The following is a 20,619-nucleotide window of genomic DNA, read 5'->3' on the forward strand; positions in this document are numbered from 1 at the left end:
GAAAGAGAAAGGAGGGAACCAATGAAGAGAAAGAGAGGTAGGAAAGGGAAGTCAGTGAGAGAGTAGGAGGAAAAAACCAACATAGACAGAAGAGGAGAGTGCAGAAGAAGAGAAAATAAACAGAAATAAAGGAAAATGTAATAAAAACTGCTTAATGAGGAGAGGTCTGCTGGGAGTCATGGTTTCAGAGAGCTTAGTGTGTAAGTACTGGACTCCATTGGTCTGGTGTGTTAGAACTTCAGGGCAGGATTCAGTGACAAAAGCAAAGCATAAACCCATACTCATCATGAATCTAAAAGGAGGTTAAAAAAAGAGGACCAGTAAAAAGTATATCTCAGTTACCCATTTCCTGCAATTAAGTCACACCAACTACATTCTCCTCTTCCTGAAAGTCCATTCAATAATGAAACTGTCCTTGAATTATTCCATTATGAGATCCAAGCCCTGATGTTCAATCACTTTCAAAGTCTTCCTTTTCTCAGTCCTGAGGTCCACTTCTTCATAACAGAAGTGTTATGTGTCTTTCCATATAAGATACATATCAGAAAATATTCAAATACATTGTAGTCAGTCATCTTGACATTTTATATTTGAAAATGTCATACAAACTATTGTGGACATATAGGCTACTTCTGCAGTGCCTAGATATAATTTTAAAAACAAAATACTATTGTTCTTGAAAAATTGAGTTCTATTATTCTTTTTAATTATTGAAGAATTAGTTTATGCATCACAATCTGTCTCTATCTAGGTGTGCCTCTCTGCATGTGGTACTGTGTATCTACCTATTTTTTTCCTCCCTCATTCTCTTTGAGAGAAAGAGATTGAAAGATAGAAAGAGAGAGAAATTGTGTGTGTGTGTGTGTGTGTGTGTGTGTGTGTGTGTGTGTGTGTGTGTGTGAAACAATAGTCTGTTGATTTGGAAGTATGTGGCAATTGATAAAAGTTTAAGATATGCACATGCATATAAAATTATTGAGGACAGTTTTTGTAATCCTGTGTGTTTTTTTTCTTTCCATATGAATTTACAAATTGCTCTTTCTACCTCTATTAAGAATTAAGTTGGAATTTTGACGGGAGTTGCATTGAATCTGTAGATTGCTTTTGGCAAAATGGACACTTTTATTATATTAATCCTGCCAATCTGTGAGAATGGGAGATCTTGCCATCTTCTGAGATCTTTAATTTACTTCTTCAGAGACTTGAAGTTCTTATTATACAGATCTTTCACTTGCTCGGTTAAAGTCACAGCAAGGTATTTTATATTATTGTGAAGGGTGTCATTTCCCTAATTTCTTTCTCAGCCTGTTTATCCTTTTAGTAGAGGAAGGCAACTGATTTGTTTGAGTTAATTTTATACCCAGCCACTTTGCTAAAGTTGTTTTTCAGGCTTTGTAGTTCTCTGGTGAAACTTTTGGGACCACTTAAGTATACTATCCTACCATCTCCAAATAGTGATATTTTGACTTCTTACTTTCCAATTTGTTGTCTGATTGCTCTGGCTAGGACTTCCAGTACTATATTGAATTAGTAGGAAGAGAGTCGGCAACTTGTCTACGTCTAGCCCTGATTTGAGTGGAATTGCTTCAAATTTCGCCATTTGGTTTAATGTTGGCTACGTGTTTGCTCTATATTGCTTTTAGTGTGTTTCGGTATCAGCCTTGAATTTCTGATCTTTCCAGCACTTTTATCATGAAGGGGTGTTGAATTTTGTCACATGCTTTCTCAGCATCTAATAAAATGATTATGTAGTTTTTTCTTTGAGTTTGTTTATATAGTGTATTTCATTGATAGATTTCCATATATTGAACCATCCCTGCCTCCCTGGGTTGAATCCTACTTGCTCATGATGGATGATCATTTTGATGTGTTCTTGGATTTGGTTAGCAACAATTTTATTGTGTAGTTTTGGATCGATATTCTTCAGGGAAATTGGTCTGAAGTTCTCTTTCATTGTTGGGTCTTTGTGTGGTTTAGGTATGAGCATAATTGTGGCTTCATAGAAGGAATTGGGTAGTGCTCTGTCTGTTTCTATTTTGTGGAATAGTTTGGGCAGTATTGGTTTGAGGCCTTCTATGAAGGTCTGATAGAATTCTGCACTGAACCCATCTGGACCTGGGCTCTTTTTGGTTGGGAGACTTTTAATAACTGCTTTGATTTCTTTAGGAGTTATGGGACTGGTTAAGTGATTTATATGATCCTGTTTTAACTTTGGTACCTGGTATTTGTCTAGAAAATTGTCCATTTCCTCCAGATTTTCAAGTTTTGTAGAATATAGACTTTTATAATAGGATCTAATGATTTTTTTAATTCCCTCAGATCCTGTTTTTATGTCTCCCTTTCTCATTTCCGATTTTGTTAATTTGAATACACTCTCTGTGCCCTCTGGTTAGTCTGGCTAAGGGTTTTTCTATCTAGTTTATTTTCTCAAAGTACCAGTTCCTGGTTTTGTTGACTCTTCGTATAGTCCTTTTTTTCCTACTTGGTGGATTTCTGCCCTGGGTTTGATTATTTCCTGCCTTCTACTCCTCTTGGGTATATATGCTTCTTTTTGTTCTAGAGCTTTTAGGTGTGCTGTCAAACTGCTCATGTATGCTCTCTCTTATTTCTTTTTGGAGGCACACAGAGCTACAAGTTTTCCTCTTAACACAGCTTTCATTGTGTCCCATAAGTTTTGATATGTTGTGCTTTCATTTTCATTAAATTCTCATAAGTCTTTGATTTCTTTCTTTATTTCTTCCTTGCCCAAATTATCATTGAGTAGAGCGTTGTTCAATGTCCATGTAAATGTGGTCTTTCTGTTGTTACTGTTATTATGGAGGACCAGCCTTGGTCCATGATGATCAGATAGGATGCATGGGGTTATTTCTATCTTCCTGTATCTGTTGAGGCCTGTTTTGTGGCCAATTATATGGTAAATTTTTGAGAAGGTACAATGACATACTGAGAAAAATTTATACCCTTTTGTTTTAGGATGAAATGCCCTACAAATATCTGTTAAGACCATTTGGTTCATAACTTCTGTTACTTTCTCCATGTCTCTATTTAATTTCTGTTTCCATGATCTGTCCATTGATGAGAGTGGGGCTTTGAAATCTCCTGCTATTATTGTGTGAGGTGCAATGTGTGCTTTGAGCTTTAATAAGGTTTCTTTTATAATTTCAGATGCCCTTGTATTTGGAGCATAGACATTTAGGATTGAGAGTTCATCTTGGTGAATTCTTCCTGTGATGAATATGAACTGTCCTTCCTTAGCTTTTTTGATGACTTTTGGTTGAAAGTCGATTTTATTCGATATTAGAATAGCTACCCCATCCTGTTTCTTTGGATCATTGCTTGGAAAATTGTTTTTCAACCTTTTACTCTGAGGTAGTGTCTGTTTTTGTCTCTGAGGTGTGTTTCTTGTAAAAAGAAAAATGCTGAGTCCTCTTTAAGTATCCGGTCTGTTCGTCTATGTCTTTTTACTCAGGAATTGAGTACATTGATGTTGAGAGATATTAAAGAATAGTGATTGTTGCTTCCTGTTATTTTCGTTGTTACAGGTTGAATTATGTTTATGCATCTCTCTTCTTTTGGTTTTGTTGCAAGGAGATTACGTTCTTGAATTTTCTGGGGTGTAGTTTCCCTCCTTGTGTTGTAGTTTTCATCTATTATCCTATGTAGGGCATAATTTGTAGAAAGATATAGTGTAAATTTGTTTTTGTCATGAAATACTTTGGTTTCTTCATCTACGTTGATAGAGAATTTTCCTGGATATCGTAGCCTGGGTTGGCATTTTTGTTCTCTTAGGGTCTATATGACATCTGACCAGGATGTTCTGGCTTTTACAGTCTCTGGTGAGAAGTCGGCTGTAATTCTTATAGGTCTACCTTTATATGTTACTTGACCTTTTTCCTTATTGCTTTTAAAATTCTTTCTTTGTTTTGTGCATTTGGTGTTTTGACTACTATGTGATGGGATAAATTTCTTTTTTCATCCAATCTATTTGGAGTTCTGTATGCTTCTTGTATGTTTATGGGCATCTCTTTCTTTAGGTTAGAGAAATTTTCTTCTATAATTTTGTTTAAGATATTTAGTGGCCCTTTAAATTGGGAGTCTTCAAGCTCTTCTATACCCATTATCCATAAGTTTGATCTTCTCATTGTGTCCTGGATTTCCTGTATGTTTTGGGCTAGGAGATTTTTGTGTTTTACATCATCTTTGATGGTTGTGTTGATTTTTCTATGTTATCTTCTGTCTCTGAGATACTCTCTTCTATCTCTTGTATTCTGTTTTTAATGCTTGTATCTATGACTCCTGATCTCTTCCCTAGGTTTTCTATCTCCAGTGTTGTCTCCCTTCGTGCTTTCTTTATTGTTTCTATTTTCATCTTTACATTCTGGATGGTTTTGTTCAATTCCTTCACTTTGGTTGTGTTTTCCTGTAATTCTTTAAGGGATTTTTGTGTTTCTTCTTTAAGGGCGTCTACTTATTTACTTGTGTTGTCCTACATTTCTTTAAGGGAGTTATTTATGTCCTTCTTAAAGTCCTCCATCATCATGATAAAATGTGATTTTAAATCTAGATCTTGCTTTTCCGGTGTGTTTGGATATCCAGTATTTGATTTGGTGGGAGAACTGGGCTCTGATGATGCCAAGTAGTCATGGTTTCTGTTGCTTAGTTTCCTGTACTTGCCTCTCATCAGGTTGGTGTTAGCTTGTCTTTCAGTCTCTGTGAGTGGCTTGACCCTCCTGTAGGCCTGTGAGTGAACACTCTTGTAAACCTGTTTTCTTTCAGCTGTATCTGGGAACAGAGAGCTCTTCTCTCACATGTGTAGGTACTCCTAGCAACTGATTTTTCAGCTCTTGGTGCAGGCAGAAACATGAAGGGTCCTACCTCTGACTGCTCGTAGGTCCTCGTGCCCAAGGGGCACATATGGCACTAGGTGATTTCCTCTTGGGTCAGGAATATGGGCAGCTACTATTCTCCTCTGAGTTCTCAGGAGTATCTGCACTTCTAAGGATGCAGCTCTCTCCCCGAAAGGAATTGGGTGCAGGGAGTAGTGTGACTATATCAGTTCAGTTCCAGATCCAGGCCCAAACCAGCAGGTTCCTGCCTCTGACTGCTCCTATATTCCTTTATCCAGAGGCACTATGCAGTTTCCTCTTGGGCAAGGGATGTGGGCAGAGGTGGGCAGAAGTGGTGATCTGTCCTGTGGCTTCAGGATTATGGGTGTTCAGCTCTTTCCTCCATGGGATTTGGGTGCAGGGAACTGTTGGATCATTTCAATTTAGATATGGGTACAGCCAGAAAGGATCTGCCTTTGTGTGTCCTGAGTCACTTCGCAGGTCACTTAGAACAGAAAAGTTGGTCTTACCTCTGCTTTAAGGTGTATAGGCACTCCTAGCGACTGGCTTTCAGCTCTAGGTGTAGGCAGAAACCTGAAGGTTCCTTCCCCTGACTGATTCTAGGTCCCTGTGCCCAGGGAAACAGATGGCACTAGGCAATTTCCTCTTGGGTCAGGAATGTGGACAGAGAGTAGTCTCATCTGACATCTCATCTGACTTCTCAGGAGTGTCCGCACTTCTGAGGGTCTAGCTCTCTCCCCCACAGGATTTGCATGCTCTTTCCTCCATGGGCTTGGGTGCAGGGAACTGTGCTGTGTGACTGGTTCAGGTCAGTTCCAGGCACAGGCCGGAACCACTTGTTCGATACTTTATTAGCTATGTTTTGTAAGATGTAGGATGACCAACTATTAACGAGAAGACCTAGACATTCATTCTTAAGATCAACCAACCTAAATAGGTTGGCTGGACCTTTAACTTATCAGTCATGATTTCTCCTTTGGCTGTCCATACCCATACATACATCTTTTTGTTCATGAACATAGTGCTGGCATAGATCTTCTCAGTATGTGCTAATGCTGTTTGGAATATCTGTCATGACTCTTCCTTTCATTTCTTCAAATTTGGACTTCACTGTTCAATTTTCCTCATTTGGGTATTTTATATTATACATATTTTTCTTTTGATTTGATTATGATGGAGATTTTTTTCCATATCAGATTCATTTGTTTTACTATTGTTTATGTGTCTGGAGAGAGAGAAGAGCCAACAAAAACGCCTGGCATTATCTGCAGAATTGTAAGTTCTTAAATAAAAGAAGAAATTATACACTTTTCTTAATAAAACTCAGTAAGAATTGTGACTTCTGAAGTATTGAACAAGAGGATACAAAGCCTTTGTGGGTGATACATTTTACTCTTAGTTATTTATACCTAAATGACAGCGGTGTGACAGAAGAGTATCACCTCACTAAGACCCCTGTTATTGAAAACTGTATCAGAGAATTATTAAACTACCATGGGAATAGTACAATTCCTTATACCATACACTGTAGTTGTTGATAATTAAATCCAAGGGCAGTGTGTTTACTGTTGCACTGTAGGAAAAAACAAAACCTCTTTGTGTTTAGATGCAAATGTTCATGACATTTTATGTTAATTATTTAAATAGCCAGCTTAAAATCAATTACTTAAAGAATTGGAAGGTTAACTAACATGTTTGTGCTGAAGAATAAACTTTTACACATTTATGATATTAGTGTTGAACATGCCCTATATAATCTTAAAGCTATTATTATCTGGTTGGGTCAGACTGAAGCTTAAGAATTTAATGAACACACAATGTGTTGTAGTAAAACCTTGATAAACAAGAGCTTGATGGATGAGCTTTTAGTACAAAAATATAACCAGGACTTTCATTGTTCCATAGAGTGAGGTTATTATTCTCCTAAAGAACTTACCTTTTCTACTATTTCATTTTACCTCCATGGTGTCTATTCACATTAAATGGAAGAACACTGTCACTCTTATTTTCTTTTGCAAAGGCTACTTATTGTTTAATAAGGACAGGTAGTGGTTTCTCTGTGGAGGTAATTGACTGTCTTTCTGTGCACACTGAGCTGCAGTGTAGTAACATGTTTTAAATAAACAATGGAAGTTCATTAACTTTCTCAAAGTATACTTTCAAATGATGCCAGTATATGTTTTACATTTTGAAAATTATACAACATACATGCTTACCTGTTCTTTAAAATGTTAAATGCATTCTTTCAGGAGACATTGGTATAGATACTGTCCTAAGTATGGCCAGCACATGATATTAGAATTTATTTAAATATACTTATAATATTCTATTTATACTTGTACTCAGAATATAATACTCATTACCAAGAAAAATACAACAATTCACCCAGTAAATCATAGAAATGATAACCTAACCAACATAACTTATCTACTAAGATTTTGTTTTAGTGTTTATCAAAAGAAGGAGTGTTGTTGTTTTTGCCACAACACATGAGTTACACAGAAATGTGAATAATATAGGAAGTTGGGGAATTGTTTGGAAATTACTGTGTACCAAAAAACCATATTAATATAGTGTATTAGGATGAATAGTATAGAAATATAAATATAAATATATATTTATATATATATTTTTTCACAGACCAATCATTATTTCCGTCCAGTTCTACCCCCTAACAGTTCCTCATCCTATTCCTCCTTCCCTCTTTCTCCAAGAGAATCTCTCCCCGAACCATGCCAGGTCTCACCATTCCCTGGGGCCTCAAGTCTCTGGGGGGGTAGGCTCTCACAGATCAGGAAGTCCTCTGCTGGGAGCCTTGGGGGAAACAGGATATGAAGACTGTGTTTTATACAGGTATGAAAGAATACATAAGGGTACTTACATTTTAAAAATGAAAAACCTTATTTTTCAAAATAAAAGAATGAAAACAACATCCTCAAGAATAATTTGTATTACTCAGAATGCGTAACAGGATGAATGTCTTAGGGCTGAAGGACAACATCTAACTTCTTCAACAGGGTAAGAGAGAGACAACAAGCACAATATGATTGTCACTATGTAAGTATCTATGGAAAGAATTTGAAACTAACGATTTCTGTGTTACTTAAACTTTCCCAAACTATGATTGCCTAGTAAGTATAGTTTAGAACATATGTAACTATTTGAAGACAGTACAAATGCATATCTAAATATACTTAACAGAAATTAATTGCTAGTTTACATCTACTCATGTCTCTTAGTAATGCTTTAAAATTTCAATGCCAATAAATGTTAGGTCAGAAATAAAAAAATAGCTTCATAGTTTTTGTGCAAATCAGAAGAACAATTTGTTAATATAGGCTTAGATTTTTCTTTTTTCTTTTTTTTTTTTTTTTTTTTTTCCGGAGCTGGGGACCGAACCCAGGGCCTTGCGCTTGCTAGGCAAGTGCTCTACCGCTGAGCTAAATCCCCAACCCCAAGATTTTTCAAAACCTACTTTTTACATACGAGTTTTCAAATGCTTCTATTCCCCTTCCAGCCCACCATACAAAAGTAGGGGAGAAAAGATGGTAAATAAGACAAGAGGCCTGTTCAGATGTATCCTTTTGGGTGATCCCAATCTCCACTTGTCAGGATACCAGCAGTCTAGTTCAGTATGGTAAGTGATCTCACAATCCAGCGGAAACCACCAGGCCTCTGCCAAATCAGCACAAGTCAGCAGGAGCAACCAAGATCACCCAGAATGCCAGGAGTTCTCTGCTCTGCTTCTCTCAAGATCAGTGAAGAATAGACACCAATGAAATTTTGCACAGCTAGCTATGTAAATGATCCATCACTCAGAAACTCACTGTCTGAAAGAGGTGGCCTTTATTGCAAAGCAAGCAATCTATCATAACTCTGTCCTTGGGGCAGTCATCTTATCTATGTGGCATAAAAAACTTAAATTATATCTCTAATTCCATCACACGTGTAAATTAATTCAGGTATCTCAAACATCTAATATCCAGTGAACTTCAAACTCTGAACCAAAATTATAGACAAGTAGTTCACTGTGCAAAAGGGTGGGTTTATTGAAGAATAAAATGAAATACTGCAGTCAAAAACCAAAAAAATAGTAACTTTATCAACTATAAAATGATTGATGTTCTAAGACTACATAACCATGTTTCAAAATCAAGACTATCAGGGTATATACAAAATTTACCTTCTAAAATGTGTAAAGAACTTCTACAAATAAAAGGGGGAAAGATTGCAGACATTCTAGAAAATAATACCATGGAAAAAATAAAAGATCAAATAGAAGAGGCTCTAATGCTTTCTACATTCCATGTTTTCACTCTTACAAAAGTATTATGTCTAAACTAATACAATTGCATGCAATAGAGCATTGCTAAGTCTCTTGGGAGGCCAATAGAAGCAGCTATCTTTGAAATTGGAGATGAAGTCAGGAAGTAATAGTGAAAGACCAATTTGATGTGTTCATCAGGGAGGCGTCCTTCTCTTTCACAGTAGTGGGCACAAGGTAACAGATTCATAGATGTTGCACATAGAAATTGTATTTTAAAAATTCCTTCAGTTGTCCAAAGATCTATCAATCAATTCATTGATGAATAAGATATGGCATGACACATTCAAAAAATATGTTTGAATACCTTAAGTATATTTCTAGGTATGAACAGCCAAGTATTTTAGAGGAGTAGCACACAATAGATTTTTTTTTATATTTAGGATAATAAAACATAAAAATATTCCATATGCTATCAAAGTATTGCTTTGAATTGCAACAAGCCAAATTCAACATCATGCTGCCTTTTGAGAGAAAAGGAAATGCAAATCCTTGGAAAAATAAAGGTTATATTGTTATTATTTCATGGCTTGGATTTGACTTTTATAGAAGGAATGCTTAAAGCTTATATGGCCAACATATACCATTTCTTAGATTGTTTGGGTCTATTCACATTACTATTATTGTACTTTTTCACATTAACAGTATAATCATCTGTGCCACCATTTGATTCAGTAAAATATGCTTTAAGTGAAGTTTGTCACACCTTCCATTGGGTGGTTGAAATATTGTTTTCAAGAATTTTGTTTGTTTGCTTGCTTTCTTAATTGATTGTTTTCTTCTTTGTTTTGTAACAATGATAACCAGATAATGCATTGTAATTGTGAAGCAGCCTCATTTTCAATTAGAGTATTGAGTGTGGAACTTTAAGTATGGACCCATACAGACCTACGGATAAGAGGTCAGTGGACATACAATTCCTTCTGCAGACCCACAACAGGGTTATGAAGACAGATCGTGATTTGCATTAAGAAAAAAATCACCATCATTTTTGGAGGCAGCAAGCAAGTCACATCAGCTACCTTTATGTAACTGACAGGAATTCAATAATACACACCAACACTCTAGTAATTAGCTCAGGCTGAGAGAGCACCAAATAGGGGATAAAGGTTTTTATTCCATGCCAATCAAGAAGCAGCATGCCCCACAGTGAAGGGGGAAATGCACTGTCAGATTTGTAGGTTCTTGAGAAAGGATCCAAATGTATGTCCTTGGAGAATTCCAAGCCCTTTATCTTACCTTTCCTTTCACTGACACCAGAATGCTGTCTTTGTCCCAATTTCAATCTGAATAATTATGAATGAAATCCAGGACAAAATGGCTGTGGAATTTCTGATTTACTGAATTCTAAAAGAACCCAATACTTTGTCATAGTACTGAATAGGCAAGAAATTAATTCTTTCATGAATAGAATGGCTGTTTAGGGCTTTGTTTTTCTTTAAAATATAACCTAAATTGGAACAATTATCATTGGAAGTCAGGAACCTAAACTAGCCTGAATTATATTTCTTGTTCAATCCAGTAATTGTACTTGTATTAATAACAGCATTTGTCTGCAAAGCTCCAGACGGTTCAGTTTGTTAGGAATTGTTTAAGCCAATCAAATGTCATTAATGCATGCACCAAAACAAAGGGGTAAAGGGCATTTCAAACAGGAGAATCAGATGGGAGAAGTGCAGGAGAAAACAATTCCACAGATTCTTTGATGAAAATGTGATGAGAGAAATGAGTTATTGTTTTTGTTTTGTTTTTAACCCAATGTTTGCTTCCTCTTCATTCTGAAAAATAACCCACACGACTTTTTCACTAATACTCTATAACACGCGATTTCACATGTAATTTCTTTTATATTCCCGAAACAAGCTGAGCTGACACCTGGAAGTGTGACCCACAATAAGGTCTGGCCGCTTCTTGGCTGATGTGTATAATTAAAAATAGGGGAAGAAAGGGGGAAAAAAAGCAATGAAATACAGCTGATTTCAGAACCATGTACTTTTTCCTGTGCTGAGAAATTCTTTGCCTCCCTCTCATTACTTCAGTGAACATACAAATTTTAAAGGTGTATGTTTACAAATATTTTGTTGTGTTTCTCATGCTCTTAGTGTTCTCAAGCCCTCTCCTTCCAGGTTTCCATGGCAACCAGGGTACCACACATTCATTAGAAAGAAGTTCTGTTTAATTGATCTACTAATGTGTTGCTTAATAGTAACTGTTAAGCAGTCTTTTGTTTCCAGGTCATATTTAGGGTTCACGTATTTGCATAAAGACATTTCATTAGCTCAAACCAATTATTAATAGTAATTTTCTTTCTTTAGTTTTAAATAACTAAATGCTCATTGGGGTTGCTGAATAGCAAATATTTGTAGCTTTCAGACTCTACTTGCTATATTAGGCTTGGCTTCCTTTGTTTCTATGAGCAATAAGAAAATTATACAGCTTGAAATGTTTGATCCGAGAGAAAAATAAAGTGTCTCCCATTACAAGTTAAATTTAGACAACCAGGAAAGCCAGTCTAGGTCACATTGTGTATTTTACAACAGTAGTTAGCTGTTGCTTCAATAACAGTGTAGATGTGATATAAATATAAAATTCCTACTGGAACATTTTTTAGTTCTCAAAAGAGATTTTGATATATATATATATATATATATATATATATATATATGGAACATTAGTTAACTATAAACATTTTAAGTGAAATAAATATGTCTTTTCATTTTGGTTTGTGTAATAATTTATTTTAACAATGCATGGCAGAGCATTTAGAAATAATATTCTGTGAATATGGAGTGGTTACAGTGGTTTGTGCATGACTTTATATATATGGGTGTTATTGTATAGATATAGAACTTTTAAATGTATGGACTTGCTTATATATTAAGCAATATAATATGCATGATATATGTCTCTCGCAAATGTAAATTCTAATGCCTTTAATAAAGATTCATTCTCAATACATTACTGCTGTAATTTTTAAAAAGAAATATTTGTTTCTAGAAGTAAAATGAGAAAAAATGAATACCAAATATTCACATTATTGGCCAAAGTCCCTGTTTAACATAGGAATTCAGTTTAATTATATTGACTTCAAAATATCAAGAGTATAAATGTAGGTCCTTTAAATTTACCTTTGGCTTGCTTACATCCAGCTCATCTCTTGAATCCTTGTTTGCAAGTCACTGTTTTAATAAGGTCATATGTTCATAAGTACAAAATAGTACACTCAAAAAAAGCATTCACATCATCCTATCAGACTCCTAGAAAATGTAATTAACATATACTTATGTCTTTTTTTCTCCCTGGATCCTTGACCTCTGTGTTTCTTCGCAAGAACATTAATAGCATTGACATTATGCTGTGATTAAAAAGCTGTATGGACCAGCGATGCTGCTTGATGAGATATTTTTACAATTCTTTTTGATGTCATTCAGTTAAGGATGAATATCCTTTGAGCTTTTGCAAATTCAATGACTGTTCATTGGATGCATTTTTCTATCAACGTTTTCTTGGAGGCACCTGATAGATGTCTCTGTTTTACATGGTGAAGCATTAGTTTAAATTCACCCTGCTATACCTATAATTTTGCTAAGTAATCATCACGCACTTATTGCACTGGCTTCAAAGTTAATTTAGAAAGTGAAATGAAATAGGTGTGAAATGCATGAAAGTGAAATGCTATGTTTTTTAGCATATGATGTCAGCAAGCCTGAAGAATGAAGAATGAGAAATCTTTTCACTCAGCTTGATTAAAAATATTTTTGATACATAACCATTAGATGCAGCTGTGTAAATGATAGCAAACATACGAGCTACCAATTATATTAAATGAAAAATATAAATCCTCTAAACCTGGAAGTGCATCGTTATGTGTGAATATGTGCAAGCTAAACATGGGTATTTCTTATTTATGAAGCTAATTTTAAAATATATTTTTTAAAGTTTGACCTAGCATGAGTGGATAATGCTATTCTCAGAAGACATGGGTTATTAAACAAAAATCAGTGTCAGGCATGGGATCCTTTCCTATATATAGATTGGTTAGGGAGGCTCAGAGATCTCCAAAACAACACAGACCATTGTCGTTGCTGTCGCTACCCACCATAATGTCAGGGTGAGAACCTATTGCTGAATCATCGCACCCTTAGGCTGCAGAATACAGAGAAGTCAACCTTGAACTTCCATGGTGTGTAGTTGTCACAGTTCTGGGAGGTATTATAAAGGCTGCCGGAGAAGTAATGTCACATTTCTTACCTAGCTCTAAACCTGTACGGACCAGACAAACAAGAGGCACCCAATAGCCCAAAGGTCGTATAAGTGTTATGGGATAACCAACTGCTTTCTGATTGGATTTAAGGACTGCTGCATAGGATATAATTTTATGCCCCTTACTGTAATCCTGATCAAAAGCCCAAGGCTGGTGAGATCATAGGTGAATGGATAAGTCTATTGCTCTGTTAAATAGACAGATAGTGTCCTCAATATGTTTGTACTCACAGAACTTGGATGCTCACACCTTTGTCAGATAAACTTTCTGCAGTATTCAGCAGTTATTTCAGAGATTCATAATTGGTCAAAGTGCCGAGAATGAGTGACTGACTAATCAGGTCTAAGTGGGCCAGCTATAACTACTCTGAAAACTGAAAAAGCATCACAGAAGGAAAGGTAAAAGAATACAAAAGCCAGAAGATGGGGAAATATGCTGCAAAACCCACAGAGTTGTTTCTGAATATGCAGTGTCTGTTGCTCTCATAGACTCACAACATCAAGCCAGTCAAAATTCTAGGGCAGTTAGGGGGAGTGGCCCTTGAGGCCCCACCCATTTGGGAGGAGCTGTTGGCATTGAGGTGATAATGTTAAAAACAAGGGAACAATTCTTCGGGGTTTTGTCTTTAGTAGATTTTCCGTGCTGCAGTGAACGACCAAAGTTTATGTACATATAAATATCACCACTTAGTAAGTTATTTAAAAACAATAAGTGATATAAAGTTGTAAAAATATATACAAATTAAAATATTAAAAATAAAATGAAATACTGCAAATCAAAAAGGAAATTAATACATTCATACTATGAAAATGGTTAATTTATAGGTGACTAAATTAAAAAAATGTTAAAACACAAAGCAAATAGACTTAAAAAGAAGTATTAGCTTATGATGCACTTTTTCTAAAAATCTAAGTCTTCACACTTCACAATTAGTTATTAAGCCATATTGTGCCTCGAGTATTGCTATACGAATGTAGGAATGAACCTCCACACAAAATATGCATCTCTTTATTGATGTTATCAGCTCAATAAAGCTTTGTAAGCCTGAAGTCAACTGACTCTCTGCTTGAAATATAGCATCTGGATTTTTGATCATTTTTCATAGATTCAGGTGGTCATTAAAAAGCTTCATTGAGTAGGACAAGAGTGGTTAGCTCACTCTAGAAGACTGCATTGTCTGGGAGCTCAGTTAGAGCAGAAGAACAACCTACCCAGGTCTTTCTTGGAAGTGCTCATTATCTTTTATTGAATAGTGGAAATTCTCACAATAGCACTAGAAGAGAAGAGGTTCAAATAATGACTTGTAGGCTTCAAAATATAGCTTCAAAAATCCCATTTATTGGTATTTTCTTGATCAACAAAGTCAAAACACAAGGACAAAGAGAAGAGCAATTAATATGCTAAATTTCATTCCAATTTGATTTGTAACTTTAAATCATTTACATTATTACCATGTGTAAGATATGGCCACCACTCAGAAGGACCTTGTAACACCAAATTCACATTGTGTCAGAGTTATCTCAGGTCTGACAGTCAGAATACCACAGAATGATTTTCCATGTATAAATAAGATTCATGTTCCTTAGAGTGGAGTTCAGAGAAAAAACTTGGTCAGAAGAATAGAGAATGGACAGGATAAATAATGTGACTCTTTGTGCCATGTAATCTATGTGCAAGCAGTAGTTATGTTCATTCATTAGTGAGAAAATAAGAATCATGGTGATATCCAGACTTTTCCCTTCAGGTGAACAGATCTCAATCCCATTGAACAATGACAATGAAGATCCGTCTTATCTGACTATTCTGTCATTGCAATTGTTGGTTTGGGGGGGTGGTGGTTTCCTCTGTTGTACCTCTTGAGATGTATTCAGCTTCTTAGAAATTCTACTTCAAATCATGTGTCCAAACCATTCACAAATTTCTCTGAGTCCTCTCCCTACACCCCTCAGTGTGTATGTGTGTGTGTCTCTGTATATGTGTTTGTGTGTTTCTCTTGTCTCTTGTCTGTTCCTTTCCATCTCTCTGTATGTGTGTGTATCTCTATATCTCTGTGTCTTTCTGTGTCTCTCTCTGTGTCTCTTTCTGTTTCTGTTTCTCTCTCCTTGCCTTTGTCTTGCCCTCTGTTATTCCCTCTATCCCTCCCCATTGTTTCATCTTGATGACTCTAAGTCATTTGTTGTGATTTCTCTGTTTCCTATTTACTTACTGCTAATCAAAACTGTAGCAGAATGGTCGGTTGTCTAGATCTCTAAACGTTTGGGCATGTATCATACTGATTTTATTTTCTCCTTGAAACTTCCTCAGGAGCCAATGATGATCTAGTTTGCACATTACTTTTATTATCAAGGTGAATAGCTGGGATCTGGAAATCTCTTCGGCACTTGTACTATTTTAGGACCTCTATAACTTAGGTTCACATAATTCTTATTCTTTGGTGCCTTTCTTGTTTCCTTGTCCTTGTCCTCCAGGATAGTTTTTGGAAGATGGTACATAGGAAGAAATTGTTGAAGTAGGACCAGTATGAAAACATCTGTTCTGCACTCATTCCTGATTGCTATTCAGTTAGGTTTACAGTTTTGGGGTTGAAAATCTTTTGCTTTAGAATATTGAAGTATTGTCTCAGGGTCTTTTTCTTTTCATTATGATTTTTAAGTTTGAGGTCAATATAATTTCTTATTCTAAAAAATGTTGAAAGTTCTTATTACATCGTGGTGTCGTGAATTCATTGTGTGCTTTCAATCTATAATCTGGAAGTTTTTCTTCATTTTAAAAACAAATTGTCTCAAAGCTTTTCAGTGAACATTTACCCACTGTAAATTTCATATTCTTCCTTTGTGCAATTCATACTATGCATGTATTAGATTTTCCAAAGTGTTTTTTTTAAATATCTTCTCTACAATTTTTCCACTAGTCATTTAAAAAGCTACTTTTATTACTATTAATTACGTGTGTGCGTGTGTGTGTGCAAAGGTGCCTGGAGAAGCCAGAGGTATTGAAATTCCTTAGAAGTAAAGTGACAGCTAAAAGTATCAAATGGTTGTAGAGGCAGATGTGTATACTGAGAACTAATCTCAGTTCCTTTGGAAAAAATATTCTTCTTACCTTTTTTCTTTTATTCAGAGTTTGGGTTTTTTTGTGGCATGGGACTAAATTCGGGCCAGTCATTGCTTGGCCATTCCCTAGATCTCTGCTCGATATTTATCCTTGTATTACTTGTAAGCAGGACACATTTTGTGAGCAGATTGGCGTGCCCCTCACTCCACTAAAACTGCCTGGCTACAGGCGATGGCCTCTTCAATCTCCAAGTGCCCTACTGGTAGAATTTTCAAATAGGGTCAGTTCCTTAGACTCCTGGAAGTCTCCCCTGTCCCAGGATGCCTCCCTCTCCTCCCCAGATTCCTGTCCCTCTCTTAGCCTTCTTCCCTCCCTGTCCACTCCTCCTCTCCATGTCTGCTCCCCTCCAAGTTCCCTCCAACTAGCCTATTAAATCATTAAAAATTATGCAATTGTTTTTATACTGACTTGAATGTCTCCATACTATAACACCCCCTTTTTCTAAGATTTACTATTAATACTTGTTTTTTAAGATTTAAGATTGTATATAAATATATCCTTTACCCCCATCCCTTCCCTTTCTACAAACCCTTGGCTCTCATTCAAATTTAAGACTACTTTCCTTTTATTTTTTTCTATTTGATTTAATCTTTTTTTATCATCCAGATTTTAACCCCCTCCAGGTCCACCCTCTGAGTGTTTCACATCCCACTACCACCCTCCAATCCCTCACACCCTCTCCACCTCCACCACACCCAACCTCCCCACTCCCTGCTGCCTCCAGTCTCTTAAGGGTTAGGTGCATCTTCTCTGACTGAACCCAGACCCCACAATCCTCTGATGTATAAGTGTGGGTGGCCTCATATCAGCTGGTGTATGCTGCCTGGTTGATAGTCCAGTGTCTGAGAGATCTGGAGGGTCCAGGTTATTGAGGCTTCTGGTCCTCGTATAGGGTCGCCCTTCTCAGCTTCCTCCAGCTTTTCCCTAATTCAACCACAGGGGCCAGCAGCTTCTATCCATTGGTTGGTTGTAAATACCTGTATCTGACTCTTCAGCTGATTGTTGGGTCTTTCCGGGGCCAGTCATCATAGGTACCTTTTTGTGAGCACACCATAGCCTCACAATAGCCTTGGGACCTCCCCTGGTGCTGGATCCCAGTTTGGGCCTGTTGGTAGACCTTTTCCTCAGGCTCTTCTCCACGCTTGTTCCTGTAGTTCTTTCAGACAAAAAAAAATTATGGGTTAGTTTTTGAGTGTGGAATGGCAGACTCATCCCTTTCTTGATACCCTGTCTTTCTGCAAAAGGTAGGCTCTACAAGTTCCCTCTTCCAACTATAGGGAATTTCATCTAAGGTTCCTCCCTTTTGAGAACCCAGAGTCTCTCACCTCCCAGGTCTCTGGTACATTCTGGAGCCCCCCCCCACCTCCTACCTCCCAAGATTGCCTGTTTCCATTTTTGTGCTGGCCCTCAGGGCTTCAGTCCTGTTCTTCCACCCAATACTTGGGAAGGAGAAGAAAACAATGACAGGAGATAGAGGGATGGAAAGACCTGGGTAGGAAAGGGGACAGGAAGGGAAAGAGGGGAACATGATCAGGTATTGAGTAGGGGGAACAGGGCTACTTTTTCTTTTAATCGCTACATACATGTGAACATTTATATATATAACATTACTTAACATATATAACCATACATATAATCATACTATATATAACATATATAACCATATATATGGCTACTTGTACTTATATTCTTTCATATTTATATGTTTTTTAAATTAAAGGGGAACAGGTTTATTTAAAAGACTTATAAGGAGGTTGGTATTTTGGTGGCATTTATGATGCAAATCACAATACTAGGTATAGATCTTTCTTTGATCTCTGGCATATTTTTCAATTATAAAGGAGAAATCACCAATAATGTGGAATAGAAAAGTAGCTCCTGGGACACATCAGATAGTGTTCCTAGCTTTTCCTACACCAAGGTTATATTCTTTTAGTGAGAAACAGTTTTCAGTTAGATTTAAATCATCTATCATTTAATCTTGTTTACAGAGTGATTATGTTTTTAATTGAAGTAGAAACATATTAGTTTTCCTTCATGTGTGCTTACTCCAGATCCTTGCAAAGTCCTCAACAAATACTCACATATCTCACTATTCTTGTTATCTTCCCCCCACACACATGTATACACACACACACACACACACACACACACACACACACACACACACCTGTCACACATATATAAATACAACTGACCAAGTCCATTTTGTTATTTGTGTATGTTTCACTTCAGGACTGACTACTCTGCAATTGCACCACAAATAAGTGGGCTCATCCCTGGGAGAAGTTATTCCCCCCTTCCCCCCCCCACATCATTAATTGACTCTAGTTATTTGTTTTGATTTGGAACCCCAGGCAAGTTTCTCCTTTCCACATTAACATCTCCATCAGTAGTGCTATTGTTTTCTTCTTAATTATCAATTTATTTCTAGGAGAGACATTTCCACAGATGTCCTGACTCTTAAGTCCTTCTCAACTACTTCTGAGGAATTTCCAGAGGCACAGATTCAGGAACTGTGATTTTGATGTGCCCATTACAATTGGTAATCTGAGGATGACTGGATCATATTGAATTGTGGTTCTCCAATTGGTTTCTATTTGCTGCAAAGAGAATTTCTTTGATGAGGGGTGAAAGTTATATCTGTATCTGGGTATAAAGCATAAGATTAAGAATGTAGTAAGGAATTAAGAGTATATGGCAGGTGGGGTTCAAAGATTCTTTTCTGAGATCCAAGATCTCAGTGCCAATGTGTTCAAGGCTCTTGCCTATATTTTCTTCTATTAGTTTGAGTGTATCTGGTTTTATGTGGAGGTCATTGATCCACATGGACTTAAGCTTTGTACAGGGCAATAAGAATGCATTGATTTGCATTCTTCTACATGCTGACCTCCAGTTCAAGCAGCACCATTCACTGAAAATGCTATCTTTTTTTCCATTGGATGGTTTTAGTTCCTTTATCAAAGATCAAGTGACCATAGGTGTGTGGGTTCATTTCTGGGTCTTCAATTCTATTCCACTGATCTATCTGCCTGTCTCTGTAGAACAACAATGCCAACCAACCAGAGCTTCCAGGGACTAAACCACTACCCAAAGACTATACATGGACTGACCCTGGGCTCCAACTTCATATGTATCAGTGAATAGCCTTGTTGGGGCACCAGTGGAAGGGGAAGTCCTTGGTCTTGACAAGGTTGGACCCCCAGTGTAGGGGATTGTTGGGGGGGTGGTAATAGGGGGTGGACGGGGAGGGAAACACACATATAGAAGGGGAGGTGGAGGGGTTAGGGGGCTGATGGACAGGAAACCCAGAAAGGGAATAAGACTTGAAATGTAAGCAAGAAATACCCAATTTAAGAAAAATGGAAGAAAATAAAAAGAAAATGCTATCTTTTTTCTACTGGATTGTTTTAGCTTCTTTGTCAAAGATCAAGTGACCATAGGTGTGTGGGTTCATTTCTGGGTTTTCAATTCTATTCTACTGATCTACCTGCCTGTCTCTGAACCAATACCATAGAATTTTCATCACTATTTCTCTGTAATACTGTCTGAAGTCAGGGACAGTGATTCCCCCAGAAGTTCTTTTATGTTTGAGGATAGTGTTCAATATCCTGGGTTTTTTGTTATCCAAATGAATTAGCAAATTGCTCTTTCTAACTCTATGAAGAATTGACTTGGAATTTTGATAGGTTTGCATTGAATCTGTAGATTGCTTTTGGCAAGATAACCATTTTTAGATATATTAATCCTGCCAATCCATGAGCATTGGAGATCTTTGCATATTCTGAGCTCTTCTTCAAATTCTTCCTTTAGAGACTTGAAGTTCTTGTCATACAGATCTTTCAATTGCTTGGTTAGAGTCACACTGAAGTATTTTATGTTATTTGTGACTATTGGGAAGGGTGTCATTTCCCTAATTTCTTTCTTAGCCTGTTTATCTTTTGAGTAGAAGAAGGCTACTGATTTGTTTGAGTTAATTTTATACCCAACCAATTTGCTCAAGTTGTTTATCAGGCTTAGTAGTTCTCTGGTGGAATTTTGGGGTTACTTAAGTATACTGTCATGTCATC

The 20,619-nt window shown here is 36.7% G+C and overlaps 1 long non-coding RNA gene across 1 annotated transcript; it reads left to right on the forward strand.

The window, feature by feature from the left end:
• The first annotated feature begins 17,655 nt into the window (after nt 1–17,655).
• Nucleotides 17,656–19,144, forward strand: LOC134485845 (uncharacterized). The gene is made up of 2 exons (XR_010064102.1): nt 17,656–17,793; nt 18,984–19,144. It is a non-coding gene; the product is annotated as an uncharacterized LOC134485845 (long non-coding RNA).
• Nucleotides 19,145–20,619: the final 1,475 nt, after the last annotated feature.

This window comes from Rattus norvegicus, chromosome 2, assembly GCF_036323735.1.
Source record: "Rattus norvegicus strain BN/NHsdMcwi chromosome 2, GRCr8, whole genome shotgun sequence".
In the NCBI taxonomy this organism is placed as follows: domain Eukaryota; kingdom Metazoa; phylum Chordata; class Mammalia; order Rodentia; family Muridae; genus Rattus; species Rattus norvegicus.